General features: G+C 44.0%; 1 protein-coding gene across 2 annotated transcripts in view; it reads left to right on the forward strand.

The window, feature by feature from the left end:
• BCR (BCR activator of RhoGEF and GTPase) overlaps positions 1-19,655 on the forward strand; it is a 102,138-nt gene that overhangs the window by 20,777 nt on the left and 61,706 nt on the right. The window contains exon 1 of one of the 2 annotated variants that reach the window (XM_068701299.1): positions 2,019-2,040. The exons of the other annotated variant lie outside the window; for it this stretch is intronic. The gene's annotated coding sequence lies outside the window, so the exon portion shown is untranslated. Of the gene's footprint in view, positions 1-2,018; positions 2,041-19,655 lie in introns of those variants that run through there. 2 annotated transcript variants of the gene reach the window in all.

The raw sequence follows: 19,655 nt of genomic DNA on the forward strand, positions 1-19,655 counted from the left end.
GAGCATTGCTTCTGTGTTGTCTTTCAGTTATTTGAGAGCACGCCAGCAGAATTACTGTTTGCAGGGGAGGGGCAGCAAGTTATGATGGACACTGGAGTATTTCAGGAGGCATCACATTGCTGGTTGGCAAGGGTAAAGGCTAAAGGGCTCAAGAAAACTGGCTAATGGATGCCAGGATAATGGATGCCAGGAGACATCCTGCCAGTTCAGGTGGTTTATATTGCAATTCGTTTCTTACCATAATTTTCAGCGGATATTGGATGGAATGTCTGCAGTGGGAGACTCTTAAGCATAATGAAAATGAAGAGCCTGAAAGCAGCCGTGTAACATCTAACAGGAGAAAACAAGTTACAAGGATCAGTACTTCCGAGCCTTTTATTCCAAACTGGAACCTGTAGTAATAGAAGTGGCCCCCACCTGTGTGCATTGACCACTGCACAAAGCCTGGTGATGGCAGGTGCATGGGACGCAGCGGCAGGGCCTTGGAAGCCGGGGAGCTGGCTTGATAAAGGGATACCAGAAGGGCACGTGAGGAACTGAATGACTTGCCTGCTTACTTCTTGTTTTCTTAAGGCTTAGGTCGGTAGAGTATGGTTCTGTAGCAGTGTTTATTTACCTATAATGAGGTCAGTGATGGTGAGATTTACCTGTGTATATTTATAGGGAGTTTTCTGTCAGTTTCAGCCACAGTTTGTTTGTGAGGTTGGGTGGTTCTTGCATTCTGGCCTCTATGCAGCTCTGCTTCCATTCTGGACTTCAGAGTGCTGCTTATGTATTTGCCCCATTTAACCCCTGTTAATCCAAGAGTTTAGTGCCCAAACTTCTGCTGCCTGGCCTGACTCTTTAGCTTGCAAGGGTACACGCAGAACACAGCTGGTAAACCAGCTGACAGCATTCAAAAACAGAAGGTGCTGTCAAAGCTGATCTGGTGTTAATTAACTGAGCTGTGCTATAGAGTATAACTCTGTACTTAGTTTGTAAATTGCAGGATGGGCCAGTGCCTGAGCGGAGTGCGGTATGTATACATTTGAGTTTCACTGCTTACTCTAAAGAGGGGCAGTGTTTGTTTAGCTAGAGGAACACACAGAACTAGAGGAAGGTGCAGAAAAATTTCAAAAGGGAGCATGCTTCCTCTACAGAAATTGGTAAATGTCATGGAAGCATGTTGTATTGATTCTTGTATTGCCCCTGCCATGGTTACCAGGCTACCTTTGCTTGCTATTTCATTTTTAGGACTGAGCTTGGGGGACTTGGCTCTGGGAAAACTGTACCTTTCCCTGCCGCATAGATGATTTGCGGCTGCTGCTGCCCTGGACGCTTGCTGAATTCAGTTCCAGCTCCAGTCAGCTGAGAGCCTTCACCTGCTCAGCTGCTGCTCCCTTTCTGTGGCTTTTTAACTTGCCACTTGTTCTGATCCACCTGTTGCCTGTGGTATGGGGGCCTGTTGCACACCCCACCATGGTATCTGCTTGCTGGCTGCCTGGCTGTGGGGCAGGACTGAGATCCTGTGGCAACGTGCCAGCGCTCGCAGGACACGCCAGGGCCTCTTTGGCTTGTTCCAGTCACTCGTCACCTGCGTCTTGCCAAAGGCTGGCCGGTGGAAGCTGTGGGTTGCTGTGGCCAAGGTGCTTTCTCAAAGGGCCTTTCTCCTCCTTATCCCAGAAGGGCTGCAGACAGACAAGGTTGTATTGAGCTTCACTTCTTTTGTAAACTCCCCAACCATAGGTGAACTTAGAATTTCCCCAACATTTAAAAACAAAATAGCATTTGGAATAAGTAACTGCAAACGGAAAGGAAGGAGAGCATGTCAGTACATGGGCATCGGTGCAGTTGTTTTGTTCCCTGCCCCAATTTGAGACCTTTTCTCTACGCTTGCTGATTCTCTCCCCTGGGTGTGTTGGGGAGAACACCCTGCTCCCTGCCCCCACACCTCTCCCCTGCAGCTGCCGCTGAGAGATGCACAAAAGATGTCTGTCTGCTTGCTTCCTGGGCACAGCTGACAGCTCAGCCGGAGTGGAGAAACTTATGCTGCTGCTACAGGTGCTGGGAGGGGAGGGGGAATGCTCTGGTGCTGCTTTTTTGGGGGCTGGGTGGAGTTCCTGGATTTTTATCTTGGACAGAGAGGAGCAGCAGGAGGGGTTCCTTTCCCCCCCCCCTTGCATACACTACAATGCCTTTGGATCCTCAGAGGTTTTCTGCCTAACACAGCAGGATGGGATTTCCTCCGCCAGCTGTGTCTGTAACAAGTGTTACTCATTTTTTAACGGTAGGATTTGGGGGTGTGGTCAGCTTTTCAGAAGTCCTGTGCGTTGTCTCAGTGGTACTCTGTCACTCGTAAGTTTTTGTCACTTTGGAAGGGATTCAAGTGAAGTTAGTTCTGAGTATCTCACGAGAAACCTGCCCTCAAAATACATAGCTTTCAAAGTTACATGTTCAGGAGAACAGCAATGCTGTGAATTGTTCCATACAAGGAAGTTGATTTGCTCGTAGACAGAAAATGCCTTGGAGGCTGCAAGTTCAGCTCTGTTCAACAGCCCCTTGGATCAGTTTAGAATCTATTGTAAATTAAAGTGCATGGGCAAGCTTTGTTCTTCTGTATTTGCTTAGATAGGAAAGACTGAAGGCTGGGGAGAAGAAGCAGAGAGAGTACAGAAGACAGAATGGTATTTTTGGTTTCAATAAGGATGCAAAGGAGCTCTTTCTGCAAAGGCTGGTGTGAAGGAGCAATCCTTTTGGAAAACAGAAAGACTTTGTGTCTACAGTTGTGTTTAGGCACTGCAGTGTGTGCTGTCTCAGGTTACAAAGGGGTGAGCTAAGGATAGGGTAAAGTCTGCTTGTGTTTTAAGGAGAAAAATGTTACCTTATTACTCGAATATAGTTTGGATTTATAAAGTTGGAGAAAATTACTACTTGGACAGACTTTCAATGAAACCTCTGAAGATGAAACAAAAATATATTTTCTTTTACTTTTCTTGTGCTGAGAAGCTTCATGCGTGATCTGCCAAGAAATTACTAGCTAACGGGGACAGAATGATGGCTTCTTTTCCTCTGGTGCACAATTGGTTCTATAACTTTTGCACATCTGAAATCAGCACCTCATAGGATGACACTCAGTACCTTGTAGCATATTTTACTGCTTTGATTTTAGTTTTGTTTCCATCTCACTGGCAAAACAGACAGTGGTTCTTGCATTGGCTTGTTTCTTCCCTTCAGTCTGATGGGGGCCACACCCAGAATTCAAGCCCTAGCATACTTTACATTCCTAATCCTGTAACTGCTGAAATACAGACCAGAAAGTGCCAATAAATTTGTTTTGGGGGCATGGTTTTCCTGCATGAGTTGAAGTACCTGGAAGTGTACTTGAAAATCCAAGTCTGTCACGTACACCTATGATTTAGAAAAGCCTTGGAGTATCAGCTCTGAAAAGCTGTTCATGTCTCACATGTTGACTTGCACATGTGAACATAAGGCAAAAAGAAACGAACTTTTTGTTCAAAAGAAGTTGTCTGCAGAGTATGACACCATTTAAGTTTGATTCCAGAGCGTTTTAAAGCTGAACTGTGGCAACTGAATCAGGAAGTTCCTGAATGATGATGGCTGATTAGGGATACCCTTGTCAAAGGAGAGCATGTCCTCTCTCAGCAGCAAAGCTGGGTTTATAAATGGAAGTTAATGGAATAGCTTGATGGGAATAGCACACCGTGACCTCTCCTGTCCCTTGGTGTTCAGTCTGTTCCCTGGGAACGTAGTTCTGCCGTGGTCAGAACTAAGGCTGTAGAAATACCTGCAGGATTTCCTAAGTTAATTCCACATGTCGGAGAAGCAGCATATAAAAGATGGGGTGTTACCACCTCCTTTTCTGTAACGTGTAACCTGTAAGTATGTAGGGAGCGATCGTCAGGCAGGATTCCTCATTTGATCTGGCATCCATTCTTTTTGGTCTGTGCTGCCTCTGGGGCAGTTGTTTTCAGAACCACCTCTGCACCTCCCTCCCAGTCCATAAATGTCTACCTGAACAGCCTCGTGGCTTGGCCATTGCCCCTACAGCTTGGTGCCCTTCCTGTCACTGAGAGGGGATGCAGAGGGAAGAAGGGTTTTATCGCTGCAGTAATCCTCAGGCAGCTGGTTCTTCTGGTGATCTGAAACTATTTCATCCTCTCTAGGAGGCTGATATCCTCAGGAGCTGTTGAATAGCTGTGTTATTGCTGCTGCCATCAGAAGCTGTAGTTGCAGACAAACGCATGTGCAAGTTGGTGGCCAACACCATTTTCTGTGTATGCACAATGTCCTTGTCTGTATTCTCTTGGGTAGTTATTGCAGTCTGGTCTTACTTGCTCTACTGTGGCAGTGCTGAGAGGCTCATTTTCAAGGAAATCTGCTTTTATAGTGGTCTGAATGCAAGACAGACACGCTCCTTCACAGATGCTATCAAAGATGTGGTTCTGATGTTGCAGTTTGCAATGCACATATTACCATACACTGGAAGACATTTTAAATATTTGGCAACTTTTTTTTTAATATCACAATGTGTAAACTTTTCTTGTGGTTCAGCAGAAAGGCCTTTACATCTCACTTGTGTGCTGTGGTGATAGTGTGAGTTTGTACAAACCTCTTGTTTCAGGACGAGATGGACTACCTAATCACTGACACGCTGATGTTCTGGCATCCAGTGTTGCCCTCGTGCTTATAATGCAAATGGGATTGTCTAGTCAATGTAAGAGCTCTGACACTCTAAGTCTTTGGGACCACATTACTTTCTCCTACTTGCAGTGCGTGCAAGACGTTAGTGGGGTGGTTTGGCTGCTTGGAGCATCCCATCTTCCTCTGCCACTACCACCATGAAAACGTTGTCAGGAGCATGGAAGTTATCCTTACAGGGTCTATGCAAAGGCTAACGTGTACCTTCTCTTCCAGAGTCACAGTGTAAGGAGGCAAGGGCTCCTTCAGAGCTTCACGCAGGCCTTAATTTCACTAAATATTTAATTGCATGGTGTAGGTTATTCATTGATGTGTGTGCAGTGTGGTCTTCCTTATCTGTGTGTGCTGCACAGAGTGTGCTGCTTGTATAGCCCCTGAGCATACTGCGTAGCCTGTCAAATCTAAGCCACTTTTCAATGACTTGCCCCAGGGTTACTCCTTTTTCTTACTGAAGGGTACTTCCCTGCTTATGTTAATTATGAGCGTTTCCTCATTCTATTTTAAATAAAATAGTGTATCCTTTACTTTTATTTCTTCCTAAATTGACAGGCAGTCTTGTAGCACACTGTTGGGGGGCGCTGATTAGGCAAAATATTTGGATTTGCCTAAGTGCCTGATTTTATAAAAACATTATAAAGAACCAAATTAAGTCAAATGATCTGCAGATCCTAGCAGTGCCTGCTTGTACATACCGAGAGCATCTTGCTTTATGTTTGTGTTTCTGGAGGAGTGGTTTTGTTGTGTTTTAAACTGGATTATTTTGCAAATTACTTTCTTGTCTTTTAAGGGGCACGTGCTCCTAAGTACCAGAGTAGTAGTCTTTCTGTGTTTCTTCTGTGTGTTCTGAAATATAGTCCCAATGGCTTCATTGAAAAGAATTTTCTCAAATGAATTACAAGAATATATATTTTTTAATAAGTCTCTATAGTATTTCTTTGTCCTGGCCCAGAAATATCACAAGCCTTTCATTAGGGAGGGGGAAAAAATTCTAAGGGAGAGACCAGACCTGTAAATGTTTAAGCCCACACTAAATGTTTTGATGTGTTATGCGTAGGGATCACCATGGGAGTTCAGATCAGAAATGTCTCTGAAGTACAGACTATCTACTAGATCAGTGCTGAAGAGCATCCACACAGGATTTGATTTAGCAGGAGACACCAGCTTGGAAGTGGCAGCATAGAGGAATGCTCTATCTGCATAAAATACGAGGCAGCGTTTTGATGAACAGTGCACATTCTTCCAGTGTGGAAACATTGTCTCAGCTGTTTGACTAAGAATTTCCAAATGTTTGATAGTACTGGCCTGTTTTCTTGTATCTCGTTTCGAAGACTTTTTCATCTTAAGTCTAAAGAGGGATCTCCAGTTTTATAATGGCAATTGCCATGCTGATAGCTGTCTTTAGGAATGTGGCAATAAACTTAAAAGCGTTGGAGAATGCAATGCATGAGCATAAGTGAAAGCACAGTTGCTGAAATGCGGTTTGGAATTCAGTTAATCTGCTTGTATATTTCTTACAGTGGTCTCCTCTTTTTTTTTTTTTTTTTTATTTTTTACCCCCTAGGGGAAAAACTTTTCTCCATCAGGATCTGCAGCATGACATGGATACAAGTTATAAAACAAAAGCAAATCTATAACCTGTACGTCTCAGTGTAGTTAGAGGTAACAAGGAATGAAGAGTTTATGCTGCCATGCTGTACGGAGTGCAGTTTCTCTGCATGTGGGCAACAGCATACAGAGTTAAGGTACACCAAATAACTTTTTACACACCCTTCTTAAATCATGCCATTGTATTTTGGGACAAAACAGGAGGCAGGACTTGCAATTTCCTGGCATTTGTTGAAGCACTAGAACTACAGTATATTTTTTAAAATCCTTCCCCCTCAGCCCCCCTCCTTGGCATTTTTCCCCTCCCCTCCTTGGCATTTGTAAGCATTGCTACCTGCGCCTCACTGCAAAGCATGAGACAGCAAAGCTTCATCATCTTTCTGACTGTGGTCTTCAAATTCGTCTGTACTAAAGGGAATTTTAAAGGGAATTAGTGTCGCTAGTGGCTGGCTTAAAAAGCTTCACCAGTACTTGTTGCTCTCCGAAGAATGGTGATGCACGTCAGCTATTTGTCCTTAGTTTTGCTAGGGAGGAGAACTAATTTTCTTTCCTGTGGAATTAAAAGATTTGGTTACTTCCTGAGCCTAAAATAATGTGCCCTGTTGCTCAGACCTTGTTAGTGAGCCTGAGACTTGCTGAAGAAGCATTTGCTTCTTCCACTCCTCAACTGTCAAGTTTGCAGATTATCCTTGCTCGTGTTCTGCTGGTGGAGACCAGGTGGAAAATAATAAAGCCCCTGTGCTTATCTGTAGTCAGCACTGCCTGAAAGGGAGGGCTTATCTCTCCTCCCCATGTGTCCTAGAGGAAGCCAGGCTGAAGCAGTGAATCCCAGTTCTTAACAACAGGAAAACCCAGAATTTGACTTAAAGGGGATGATTGATTGGAGAAAACAAAAAAAGTCACCAAATAATTGGGATTGGTGTCAGGTGACTAAAGCTATGTTTATGGTCTGCTGCGGTATGGCAGCGAGCCAGCTGAAAATACAGGGCTCCTGGAGCACTGGCACCCACTCAGGCTGAGCGAACGGTCTGGTTGTGTGTCTAGGAGGTCAGGGCATACAGATCCTACACATTTAATCATTTACTTATGCCTTTATGCTGCCTGTGTGAGTGGAGGCGTGGTGGTGGGATACATACAGCAGCTGGCTTTGCCTTTGTCAAGTTTCATCCTGTGGCAGCACCCGTGACAGTGGATGTGATGTTGTATGACAGCATGATTTTAAGACAAGAGGAGGATGTGTAAGAGAGGGGAATGCCTCATAGGGTGACCTTCGTACCTGTAAGCTCACAAAATAATAATGTGCAAGTGTTCAAGAAGCCAAATCAATTACTGCATAAGCTCATCCCAAGACTGGCTGCTGGGACTGGCATCTGTGAAATGACAGCTCAGGGAAGTATGTGGGGGGTAAAAACATAAACATTATGAATTTGTGACTGATGTAGGTTTCCCTACATGCCCTTGCAGACGCTTTGATTTTATACACTATTTGATTTTTATACACTAAAGTGTGGTGTCCATAAGAGCTCGATCACAAACTAGTGCATTTTGGCTTGGTGATGACGGGGATATGTGTAGGTTTTGGGGGTCTTGGATGTAGGGAATTTTGAAATCCTACTGTTGCAAGTGGTTTTGCTTGTTCCTATACTAACCAAAAGGTGTCTAATTTTCCCTGTCTCAAAAAAGCTGTTCCTGACTGATGCTTTGGAATTTTGGCTCTTTGCAATTGGATAATTCACTCCTTAGCTGTGTAGCCTGTCCTGATCCACCTACCAAAACCTCTCCTCTTTGGAAATGGATCTGTTGTGTGCGTACTTCCTGGCAAGTGGCTAGCCTAAGTAATGAGCAGCTGAGTTAGTTACCTGTAATAATGGACTTTTGCCCAAAGATCTCCAATAATTTTGTGGTTTTGTGTTTTTTTTTTTTGTTTGTTTGTTTGTTTTTGTTTTTGCTTGATAGTTCTGCATATAAGCTGTTGTCATCTCAATTTTAAAGTGGAGGAAATCAAGACATTTCTGGATACTATTCTGCTTCTTACTACACTAGTCTGAACGGTTGTCATGCTGAACAAAATACCCAAATCTTAGTGGTTGTCTTTATTTCATGACCTGATAAGAATGAATAAAATAATAAATCTAGCACATCTTTACAAGTTAGAGAGGGTTCTTGGATGAACAGCGATATTTCTAGAATACTCGGGCTCATCCCTATTCCATGAAAGGTCTTGCTGTCCCAGATGGCTGAACACAAAGGGATTAGATATACAGCAGGATTTTGTTCCTTGTATTGTCTCAGTAACCATGGTGCCACACCGTCAAACCTTGCAAAAGAGAGTTTCCTAGAGACTTTTCCAGTGATTGCTGTGAATCACCGGCTGTTATGTTTTTTAGCCAGACATTGTGTGCATGCAAGATATGGAGAACTGAGCTTGTTGTGCTGCCCAAGTGATACTGGAAGGAGTGGTAAGTTTAGCCAGTTTCTAGAACACTCTGATTGCATTCAGATGGCTGTAATGTTATAAGCAATTGAGTTTAAGTTACTGGAATACTCCTAATTTTCAGCAGTCCTGGAGGTGTGGAAAGTGAAGTGCTTTCTGCCTTGGGTTTCCTGCATGCCAGGACTTCCTTTCTCCAGCTGTCGTTCTCGAAGAAGTCACTTTCTCTTTGCTGGCCTGTCTTCTTGGACTGAATTCTCTGTTTGTGACCAGCTCCTCTGCTCTTCATTGAATTTTTGTCCTTACCCTTGCCGAGAGAAACTTACCTAAACTAAGTTTTAGTCCTCCTAATTTGCAGCTCTAGCTCTCTCTGTGCAAACTATTTCCATGTAAATTAGTTTTATCCTTTGCGGTGGAATTTTGATATAATTCTTATGTTACCAGGCTCATCCATTAACTACTGCCAGGAGAGGCATTAACTCACATGCGTAATCTATTACACAGCTGACATTACACGTGTTCGCCATTTAAGTAGGAGAAAATTTTCGATTCTTTTAATGCAGTAAAAGTCTCTGTAACCATGAATTCCTGACCCTTTTGCATGGAGTACTGAAGGAGCTTTCAGAAATTATTGGGATTGTTTTGCTTCTGCAGAAAAACAAAAAAATGTTTGGTGGGTTTCCCTTTATAGCAACTGCTTGTTCATAACTGCAATTTCAAGCCTTCATTTTTTTTCTTCCATTTCTTCTGGACACTACTACAGGATGTCTGTGCTCCAATTCTTGCAAGTAATGACATCCCAAGAAATGCCACTTCGTTTTCCATGCGTGAGCTCTTCTCAACACCGACTGAGAGCTTTGTTCTGTAGGATTGCTCTCATGGGCTCTGCTATACAAAGAATGGAAGAGTTCTTGGCATTGGATGCCACTGTATATTACTGCCATAGTTCTCATATCCAGCATGAGATTGGGGTAAGACTACCACTGACAACAGGGAAGATAGCTTTGACTAGCTCAGTTATTGTGTTGAAACTAAATGGGAACCTCTTACCATTTAAAGAAACTAAGCAGGAGGGGCATGTCCAAGGCGGTTCCCTTGTATTAAACTCAGTAACCACGGGCAGTGGGGAGGGAGAGATTTAAAATACACAACAACCAGATGGGGAGTAACTCCTGACATAAAGGTTTCTATTCATGCCTTTTTTTTTTTTTCCTCCCCCTTCTCTCCTCCCTTAAATACGTTTTATATGCAGCATTTGGGCCCATTAGTTGAGCTGTTTTTGGTAGGTTCAAAACGGTAATGTGGTGTTTTGAGGCTAGGCACTAAACCACAAAACTAGCTGAGTTGATTGCACGGTGCCTGAAGGTTCCTGGCACACGCGGCAGCCGCGGCCTCCCGTTGTCTGCAGGCCTCCAGATGTGGAGCAAGAGCTGTGCACATGACCTGTGCTGTTACATTCTCAGGATCTCAGTAACCGATGGGCAGCATTCAGTAGGAACCGTGGGTTATGAACAGGATTTGAGGTAAAAATCCTTACTGTTTCTTACCAAGCTGCATAGAGCAACTGGCTGTGTCGCGTGCCAAGTATCCTGGCACTTGGACAGCTGTACACGGTAGCATTCGTCTTGTCTCGAGAAAATGCTGGGGATGGTAAAATATTCACATGCAAAAACTTTTCGAGGCTTGACATCTCAGCAGACTTTGTGGGCTAAGCAAGAAAAGTGTGAAATTCTTGGAGGATACTAGGCAAGAAAAATTTTTACATTCTGGTCAGAGGGAAGCAAAGGGGAAAGGCAAGCCTGTCCTGTCCAGAGGGCAGATTAGAGTGAAAATGTCTTTAATGGAAGAAAGGGACATTTAATTCTGGGCTGTTTGTACTCCTGAAAGGTAAGTATGGATTTGGATAAGAGATCATATACCCAGGGGGAAGCTTAGTATTTTGCAGAATGATCATTCCGAGCTTTTGCTGAGTGGTGGGTTTTGAACATCTGTGTTTTGAATGCACAAACTTTCTTAATATCTGCTTGTGTCTGTCCCTGTGCTCCCCAGCATGAAGCACAGCATGATTGCCTGCACTCTCCAGAGCCAGCAGTACCTGCTGGTTGTTTCTGTGCACCTGGTGAGACAGCATCACACAATAATGCCCTTGTGAGACCAGGCCATAGGAGTGCCGAGACATGGCATGGTCTCTGGTCAGCACTGGTTCCACTTGTGCCACCTACCTGCCATGGAGCGGAGGAGGAAGGCATAAGCTCCCTGTTTAAGGGATGCTCTAGTGTTAAGCAGCTTGGTGCCCTGCTAGTAGCTGCAGAGTTAACGTTGTCACCTGGCAAGCCCCTCACTCTGTCGCAGTAACTACTTTTCCCTGATCATTGAAGTGGATTGATAGGCAGTGTGTGCATGCTGGCTTGATATGCCTCTGTTACCCAGTGTCTGTGTCATCCCGTGACACCTTCTCCTGGGAGAAGTGCCAGCCTCATCTGAAGAGCCCCCTCCGAGACTGGCTGATAGCCAGTAATCCCTTTAGAAAAGTCTGTGTGCTGGGAGACTGTCGGGCTGCAGATCCTGCTGTTACTAAATTTTGTGTTTCACTTTGGCATTTTGCCAGGTCCCATGGGGAACCTGGTTTCCAAGAAGCAGTCACAGAACAGGAGTGGTGGCTCCTGTTCTCTAGGGACCTGTCAGCGCTCGTCCTTCCCTGTGAAAGCGAGGCGGCCAAGGAAATGAGGCTTGTGGTGGGCTCAAGTCCTTATAACCAAGGAACGACAACAGTATCAGTACTTTGTGGTACAGTGTCCCTTACGTGAGTGCTCCAGGTCCTCAGATTCTCACCACCTTTGCTCCTGTGGCCCTTTCTGCTTCTTGGTGGCAGAATAGCAGGTGTGCGTGACTTCAGACTTGGGAAGAGAGAGCTGGCTGTTGGAAGGCCCTGTACTCACTTGTAGTGCCTAAGGAACCAAGTCCTTTTGTTCATATCCACTTTATGCGATGTCTGGGCTATCATGTGGCTACACTGGAATCACAGAATCGTCATACCCTATGACAAGGGTCAGCTGTACCTCTTTTTTTCTCTTCTTATTCCCCTCCTATTTGCCAACATCTGCTGCTCATAGGCAGAGGAGAAAGTGTACTGAATCTTGTGATAGACGTGGGCACCGTGTGGCTCCTCATGCTCCTATTGAACAGGGGCATCCTAACCAAAGGCAAGAAAACACATCTGCTTGACACGAAACTGTGGACTGAGTACTTTCATCTCTGAAAGGCAGATGGAGGGCACATTGCTCCCTGAATTCTGCTTCCAGCTTCATGACAGCCTCCTATTAAGACCCATTAGTGCACATGGGTCACTGGTGTGGGTGTTTATGAAGTCTTCACAGGCTTTTTTTGGTGGTTACATTCTGCACTAGTATGTAAAGAGGATGAATTACGCTTGTTTTGTTTCTTTTCTCCTCTCATCCCCATCTGTTAAAAACAAACCCATAAATAAAAATGAGACTATTCCATCATTTTTCATCCCTAGCAGGCTGCTGCTAAAAGACAGCTTGCCCTTTATGAAATGATCAGTTGGTACTAAGCTCCAGCCCATTTTTATTTTAGGACAGAAGAGGCACGTTTCACTTCCTGTAGTTCCTTCTGTCTAGCCACTTGTGGTCCACAAGCCCTGTGTTGCTGATGTGAAACTAACAACTTAAACGGTTGTGATCATTAAGAGGAAGAAAGTGCCCGAGGATGTTTGCCGTCTGGTTTTTGTGAACGGTTTCCTCCGTTGCTACTTGCTGTCCTTTTCTGTAGTATCTTTAACACCTGCTGGTTTTATGACCTACGCTGCTTTGATTGAAAGCTTCTCGGCCAGGGATCTTGACTAAAATTTGCAGAAGTAGCTAGGGTCTAAATCTTTATTTTCATGAATTACTTGGGTTTATGGGGCACCAGTGTGGTACCAAAAAGTCAAGCCCACGTTCTGTGCCAGTACTCCCCTTTTAGTTCACTTTCCCAAGATACCTTTTTTTTTTTTTTTTCCTTCCTATTTTTAATGTGTTTGTTTGTTTTGGATCAGAAATTCCTATTTGAGACAGAATAGGAGACTAGAAGGTGGTGGTGGTTGTTTTGTGGTAGAGATGTTCTGAGCAGGATTTCTGCTGCCACGTGAAGCTTTTGTAATCAAGCTGTATGCCCATGCTGCTGGGTGGGTGCGTGGCAGGAACTATATTAAATCTGTACTGTGGTATGCACCATTATGAGGAAATAAAGAAAATCTCATGTTAAACATTTTGGTTTTTTGTTCACTAGTTTTGTTTTTATTTTGTTTTCCACTTTGGGCAAACCTAACTCTGGAGGCAGGGATCAGCTTCCCACTTCATGCAGGCAAATCCCAAGTTTGGCACCTCAGTCCCACACAGAGACTTACAAGTAGTATTTCTGTTTTTCTGCTATAGTACTATTGACAGGAGTCTTGTCTTGTCCCATTAATTCCCGAGTTATCTCAAACCTATCAAAGTGCATTAGTATGTCAGGCAGCGTAGTTGCTGTTTAAAAATGCTGCTGAAAATAAAACTGAAGAATTAATCCAGGGAACGTAGATGTGTGCAGAAGCTGTGTAGAAAACAGTTACTGTGCTGTTGAACAGTGTCTGTTTTGTGCAGCTCGCAGTCTAAAACGTCAGAACTTCTATTTCAGGGCTGTGTGAAATTGCTTGGAGCTTTTTAAGGCTGGACCAAGCATCAACACAACATGTCTTCCAAGTTTCTGTAAAAGTCCTAGTAAAGCAGTATCTAAATATAGTGCTGATGTACAAGTGTTCCTTTATTTTTCCCTGTTGTGTTTTACTTGCTTCTGGTTGTACATTTGCTCCATTTAAAGAGGGTTAGGTTTTGCTCTGATGTTTTCACTCAAAATGTTTGCCTACAAACACGATATGAAAGACAAGTGATTAAAATAAACAAACACATTTCCTTTTAAAAGGAGCGAAGATAGGAGGCAGCGAAGCTTCAGAGCAGCCAGGAGCCGCAGCTGTGCTGCATGGAGGAGTGCAGCCATGCTTCTGGGTGTGTGCTCTGCTACTGGCACAAAGACTAGCTGTATGTACAACTTAGCTCCGAGGAAGTATCTGTGTCTGGCTAATCTTCCACACCAGAATGGTTTGGTCAAGACAGAAACTGTGGCCTGGATCCTTTCCATCCGATGGGCAGTGCATAACTGACAGTTTCTTCTGTTTTCAAATGAGGGATCGTTCCTGTAAGCAATTTATCCTATCTAACATCTTTGTCTGAATACCTCTGGGCTATATGAGGAATTTAGGGTGACACCATTGCTAAGTCAGTTGTTTGAAAGTAGGTGGGGTAAAACCACCTTCCAGTGCAACAGAAATTGAATTTATATTTTCCCACCTCTTTTAACTTCAGTAGACTGAGGCCAAAGAATCATTTAGGTTTCTATTATCTCAGCATCTAGACCACACACCAGAGAAATATGTGTGTCTTTGCAATGCACTTATGCACAAAGTTCAGTTCTCTTGTATCATACAAAAGACTTGTTGAACCCCTGTGTTGATGGCTTGAAAACTTTAGATTTTGCTTCATTTTGATGTTTTTATCTTTGTAGCTATAGGTGGCTCTGTGGATGCTCAGTACTAAGTGCATATACAGCTTTCAGTATTTAGAGAGGGCTTAAAAAAAAAAAAAAGGAAAAAGATAGAAACTTTTTACACTGACAAAGCAGAGTGGTTTTAAACTAAAAGAAGGCAGATTTAGATTAGATGTTAGGAGGAAATCCTTCACTCAGAGGGTGGTGAAGTACTGAAACAGACTGCCCAGGGAAGCTGTGGCTGCCCCATCCCTGGAGGTGTTCAAGGTGATCAGGTTGGACGAGGCCCTGAGCAACCTGACCTAGTGGTGGCATCCCTGCCCATGGCAGGGGGTTGGCACTAGGCGGTCTTTGGGGTCCCTTCCAACCCAAGCCTTTCTGAGATTCTGTGACTGACTACTCAGCTGCTCTCTACCTTTTCATTAAGCAATGGAATTTGGAAATGAAAGTATTAACAGGAGCAAGCATTTCACTGGCTGTGTCTGCTGTGTATAAGAATCCATGCTGCACTGGCTAACCTTTTAAACTCTACCCTGGTATGCAGACTGCTCAGCAGGAATCTCGTGTGGATCCCATGGGTTCAACCTGTTTTAGGACAGCCTAGATAGTTGGGACACCTCATCTACCTTCTGTTGTGGTGTATATGTACACTTGATATATGTATTTAGTACTTTTTGTGTGTATTGTGTCCAGTGTTTTCCTAACAAGCTTCCATCACCACTAGGGAAAGATAAGGCCTTGTGCAGGAAAGCGGGGATGGTGGGATACAGCCTGAAACCTTCTTTCACAGGCAAGTTCCTCTTCTGCTCTGCCCTCTTCTGCACTAGCTGATGTGAATTACAGCTTGGGTGCCCTTGGAGAAGTGCGTATGTGGTGGTTGCAGCTGTCTGCCCCAGCAGCTGGGCTCTGATCCTGACCGGGTCTGCGTGCCTCTGAAACCTCCAGCAGCTCCCGTGTTAACTACAGGGAGCCACAAGAGCTCAGCCCTTGGTTCAAAGTTGCCTTGTGGAACTACTTTGTGACTTGCTGGGTGAGAGGACCTCTGGTTGTTTGCTTTGGGACCTACTGTCCAAGCAGGAGCTCTGCTTTGTGGGTACCACTCTGCATGCAGAAGGAAGTTGTTGGGGAGACTGTCATCCACAGAGGTTGGTGCACCTGAGTTGGGACCGGTGTGGTCCTATTTCCCTTTGGGTCAAGTTCAGTGGCGTTCGGTGGCACTTCCCCTTAGTGTGGCTTCACAATCTTGGTACTTGTCGGCTCCTTCATGCTGGGGAAGTGGTGGGACTCAATGAAATGGTGATGTAACACATCTGTGTTATCAAAATAAGCTCCCTCTTATCCTGCCATATTTTAAAATGTGAAGAGCTATGAACCAGTCAGTGACGCTGAAGTGTAAAACAGCATTGTTGGTGTTTGATGGAGGGAACCACAGGCTTGGACTGAGAGGTCCTTCCTCTCATCTGCTCTTTGGCTTCACTGAGAGCTTTGACTGGCACTGCTGTGCTGCTTGCACTTGAATCATGTTTTTCTAAATCTGTTCATAGAGGAGAATTTCCCTTCCAAAAGCAGATTCTGGAGAAAAATAAAGCAACAACAGGCAGTTAGGGAGAAAAGATGGTATGGTATGTCAGGGGAGAATATAATATAATAGCACAGAATGAACCTTGATGTGTGACCCCAACTACCTTCATCTTATCTGGTAGGTTCAAAGGAAAAGAGGTGGGGAAAAGATGGTATTTATTAATGGTGCTGGGGAGCTGTGTTTCACCTTCAGCACCCTTTAAAAAACAAAAACAAGAAGTAACTATCTTGCTGTGGTTATGAACTACACCAAAACTGTTGTTTTCTCTAGCCAGATGACAGGAAGGCACTGAGCTTGGGCAGCAGCTGTGTTCAGAAAAGGTTGTTAGTGGTGTAGGCAGAGCCATCTGCCTAGGAAGCTTGGGTTGCTTGTTCCAGGCCAAGATGGTAAATCAATCTCTCTTGATATATTTTACAGTGTAACAAGAAAGATGTCCATGATTTACAGTGTAAACAGGAAAATAGCAGCCAGCTTTATTGGCTTCTCAGTGTCCATGCTGCACTAGTGGGAAAACAAAACAACATGAAAAAAAAATGAAAGCAGCTCATCCTGAGAGAGGATGAAGATCTGGACACAGACAGATATTCTTATCAGGCACGTTTACTGCTTTTTTTTTTTTTTTTAATAGTCTTTAAATATCCCCTGCTGCCTAGGCTTGGTCCTCCTTTTCCTTCTCCCAAACCTGTCACTTCAGTTAAACCCTTGTTTTAACAGGCGCTTTCCTCTCTGCATGGCAGGACTTTTGGTCTGCTCTAGGTAAATACAGGAAATGGAATATATACATTGTGTGTGTGTGTGTGTGTTTTGCTAACAGACCACGCTGTGACAATTAGGTCCATTTTGCTTCTATTAATTTCTACATGTAATCCCTTCTACTTCTCTCTAGTGTCCTGTGGCCAAACGTTGTTTGAAGTGGTTGCAAAATTCTGAAACAACCTCGAGAGCATAATAGTAAATAGTATGTTGATCATTGCTCAATTGAATTTTCACCCATTCACAACATTCACAAGACAAACAACAGCACCCTGGTAGGTGAGGGAGAAGCAGCCCTGCCGATAAGAGTTAGTACATGCGGTTTTCTTTTAGGCTTTGTTACTAGATTTCTTTTTTAGCAAGGAAACCAAGGCTGTAGTTTGAGCACAGCAGTAGTGCTGACCTGAACAGTCGCATTTGTTCCGTCCCGCCTCTCTGCTCAGTTTATGCTGATGCATTTTGTGGAGACGATCAGTGAAATGGAATAAGGAGCTGCTCTGTGTTACAAAATAATGCTCTTCTCCAGTTATTTTTAGTCTGGCCAGCTCCTGCTGTGGTTTGCTGTGCTCCCTGCAAACAGGTCTGTTATGGGACAATGGGGAAGATGTGGATAGGAGCCTACAAAGAAAAGGGAAACTGCCTGGATCCTAAAAACTTTACCTCTTCTAATGCAGCTCCAGCTTTTGTAGGGAACTAGTCTGACTTCTTGCTTCTTCTTATTATAGCCATGTGTGGGTTGTTCTTGTTTTTGTCCTGCTTTCCCTTTTTACCTTATTTTTCATGGAAACCTTTTCTCCAGTGTAGTCAGCTTGCACTTCTGATCGAGTCAGTGCTAAATTTTCTGGTGAAAAAAATTTTCATGCAAACCTGTGTGTGCTTGTGAATGTACCTACCCGTCCTTGTATTTTCATAGTGAAAAAAGGCTTTAATTCTGAAGGACTAGACCTAGAATTTATTTTCGGCCTGTTAAGCATGCAGTGAATCAAAGCAGCTAAATTTTGTGCACAATCCTGAGTAAGGAATGGAAAAGAAAAACTGGGAAGGCATTCCAGTTTGCTCTGGGACTTGCTTTGCCAAGAACATCTAGTGGCCTGACTGCCAACATGAACTCAACATGGAAACGTTTCCAGCCTGCCTGGGACAACACAGAACAGGAGAGGAATCTGGAGATGTAGACCCTGGATGGAAACAGATTCACTTTGTGCTGTCTCCAAGGCAGGAGTCTAAGAGGTATTCATCCATGTTACAGGGTGTTACACTGTGCCATATGACTTACTGCTAAACATTTAGGAGAAACAGTAAGAAAAGAAAAAAAGGCATCAGGAATTTCATTGTTTTGGGCCGTGGCCTGCCCTGTGAATTAAGTGTTCTCACACTCGTCCTCGAATGGAATACAGTATAGTTTGGATGAGAATTTGTCTTCTGCTCTTGGCAGCATATTTGCAGCCAGTGATGCTGAATGTAGACCTCATTGATACATACGTGTTTACTGACTGATGTTTAGGGCTTTAAGTGATAGTGAATAAATCCCTTAAGTGCCCTGGGGGGCATGTAGCAGCCACTAGGTCATAAGCAGTCAGCAAGAAGTGTTCAAGTCTTGCCTTCTGCAGTAACTGTGGGTAACTTTCTTTTCCAATGTTAGTTACACACAGCACATTTGTAGTGTATCCCAAAGCTTACAAATTGCTATGGAGACACCCTGTATTTGAAAGGCCACATCTTCAAAACATGTAGCCTGTTTTCCTCCAAATCACAGCTGTTGTCATCTGATGGGCTCCTCTGTCCAGTTTATGGTGTGTGATGATTATGCTTCTGTGGTGGTTTTACCATGCTAGGCAGCTAAACACAACCGCTATCTCACTCCCCCTCCTTAGATGAGGAGGAGAAGTAAGGTAAAGAACAACTCGTGTTGAGATAAGGATAATTTAATTAAAGGGAAAATAATAATAATAATAATAATTAAGGAAATATTATCGTTAAACAATTTAACTAAAGGAAAAAAGGGAAAGGGGAAAAGGAAGGGGGAAAGAGGGAAAAACAAACAAACAAACAAACAAAAAAACACAACACAAAACAAGTAAAGGCTATGTGGAAGTTCGGAGGAAAGAAATTACTCTACTTCCCACAAATGAGTGATGCTTGACCACGTCCTTGAAGCAGGGCCTCAACGCACGTAGCCGGTGTTTGGGAGGAGGACCGACGTTTTCACAACGAGAGCCCACCCCTCCCCTTTTCTTCCTGTTTCCACCTTTTATTGCTGAGTGTGACATCATATGGTATGGAATATCCCTTTCGTTGATTTAGGTCAGCTGCCCTGGTGATGTTTCCCTTTTGCCCACCCCCTAGGAGGGTTAGAGAGAGTCCTGATGCTGTGCCAGCACTGCTCAGCAGTAGACACAACACTGGTGTGATAACACTGCTGTGCTAGCTACAAGCGCAGAGCACAGCACTGTGTGGGCTGCTGCAAGGAAAGTTAACATCCCAGCCAAACCCAGTACAGCTTCCCTCCTGGTGTTTCAGTTTGATCAAAACTGAAAAACCGATCAAAACTCAGTATTCCCAGCTTGCGGCTCATGGTTGCATCATGAAACCTCAGTCTGCCTGGATCTGTGTGGATGTTAAATCTGTCTCCAGGAAAATTCCAATCAGAGCAAAATGCAACAAACAGAACGTCTAAGTAACAGGGGGCCACAAACTGTCCTCTCCTCTAGACTCTGCATGAACTGCTCCTAGAATACATGTATACAGGCAGCTTACACATCTCTGGTCTTCTTTTGTAGACATTTAATGATCCGGGTTTGACACACCTAAAAGATTAAAAGTGGACTGGAGTTAATTCATCTTCTAATGACTTAAGGGCACTGTCTGCTATAAGGATAAAGCTTGACTGTGGTAGTAGAGGCATAAGTTTCTTGGGGGCTGGTTAAAGTCTATAGCCTGAGATCCCCTGGGGAGGGAGGGTTGAGAGAGAGCCACCAGCTGTCTTGCTGCTTCCATATTGTT

Source organism: Anas acuta, chromosome 17 (genome assembly GCF_963932015.1).
Source record: "Anas acuta chromosome 17, bAnaAcu1.1, whole genome shotgun sequence".
In the NCBI taxonomy this organism is placed as follows: domain Eukaryota; kingdom Metazoa; phylum Chordata; class Aves; order Anseriformes; family Anatidae; genus Anas; species Anas acuta.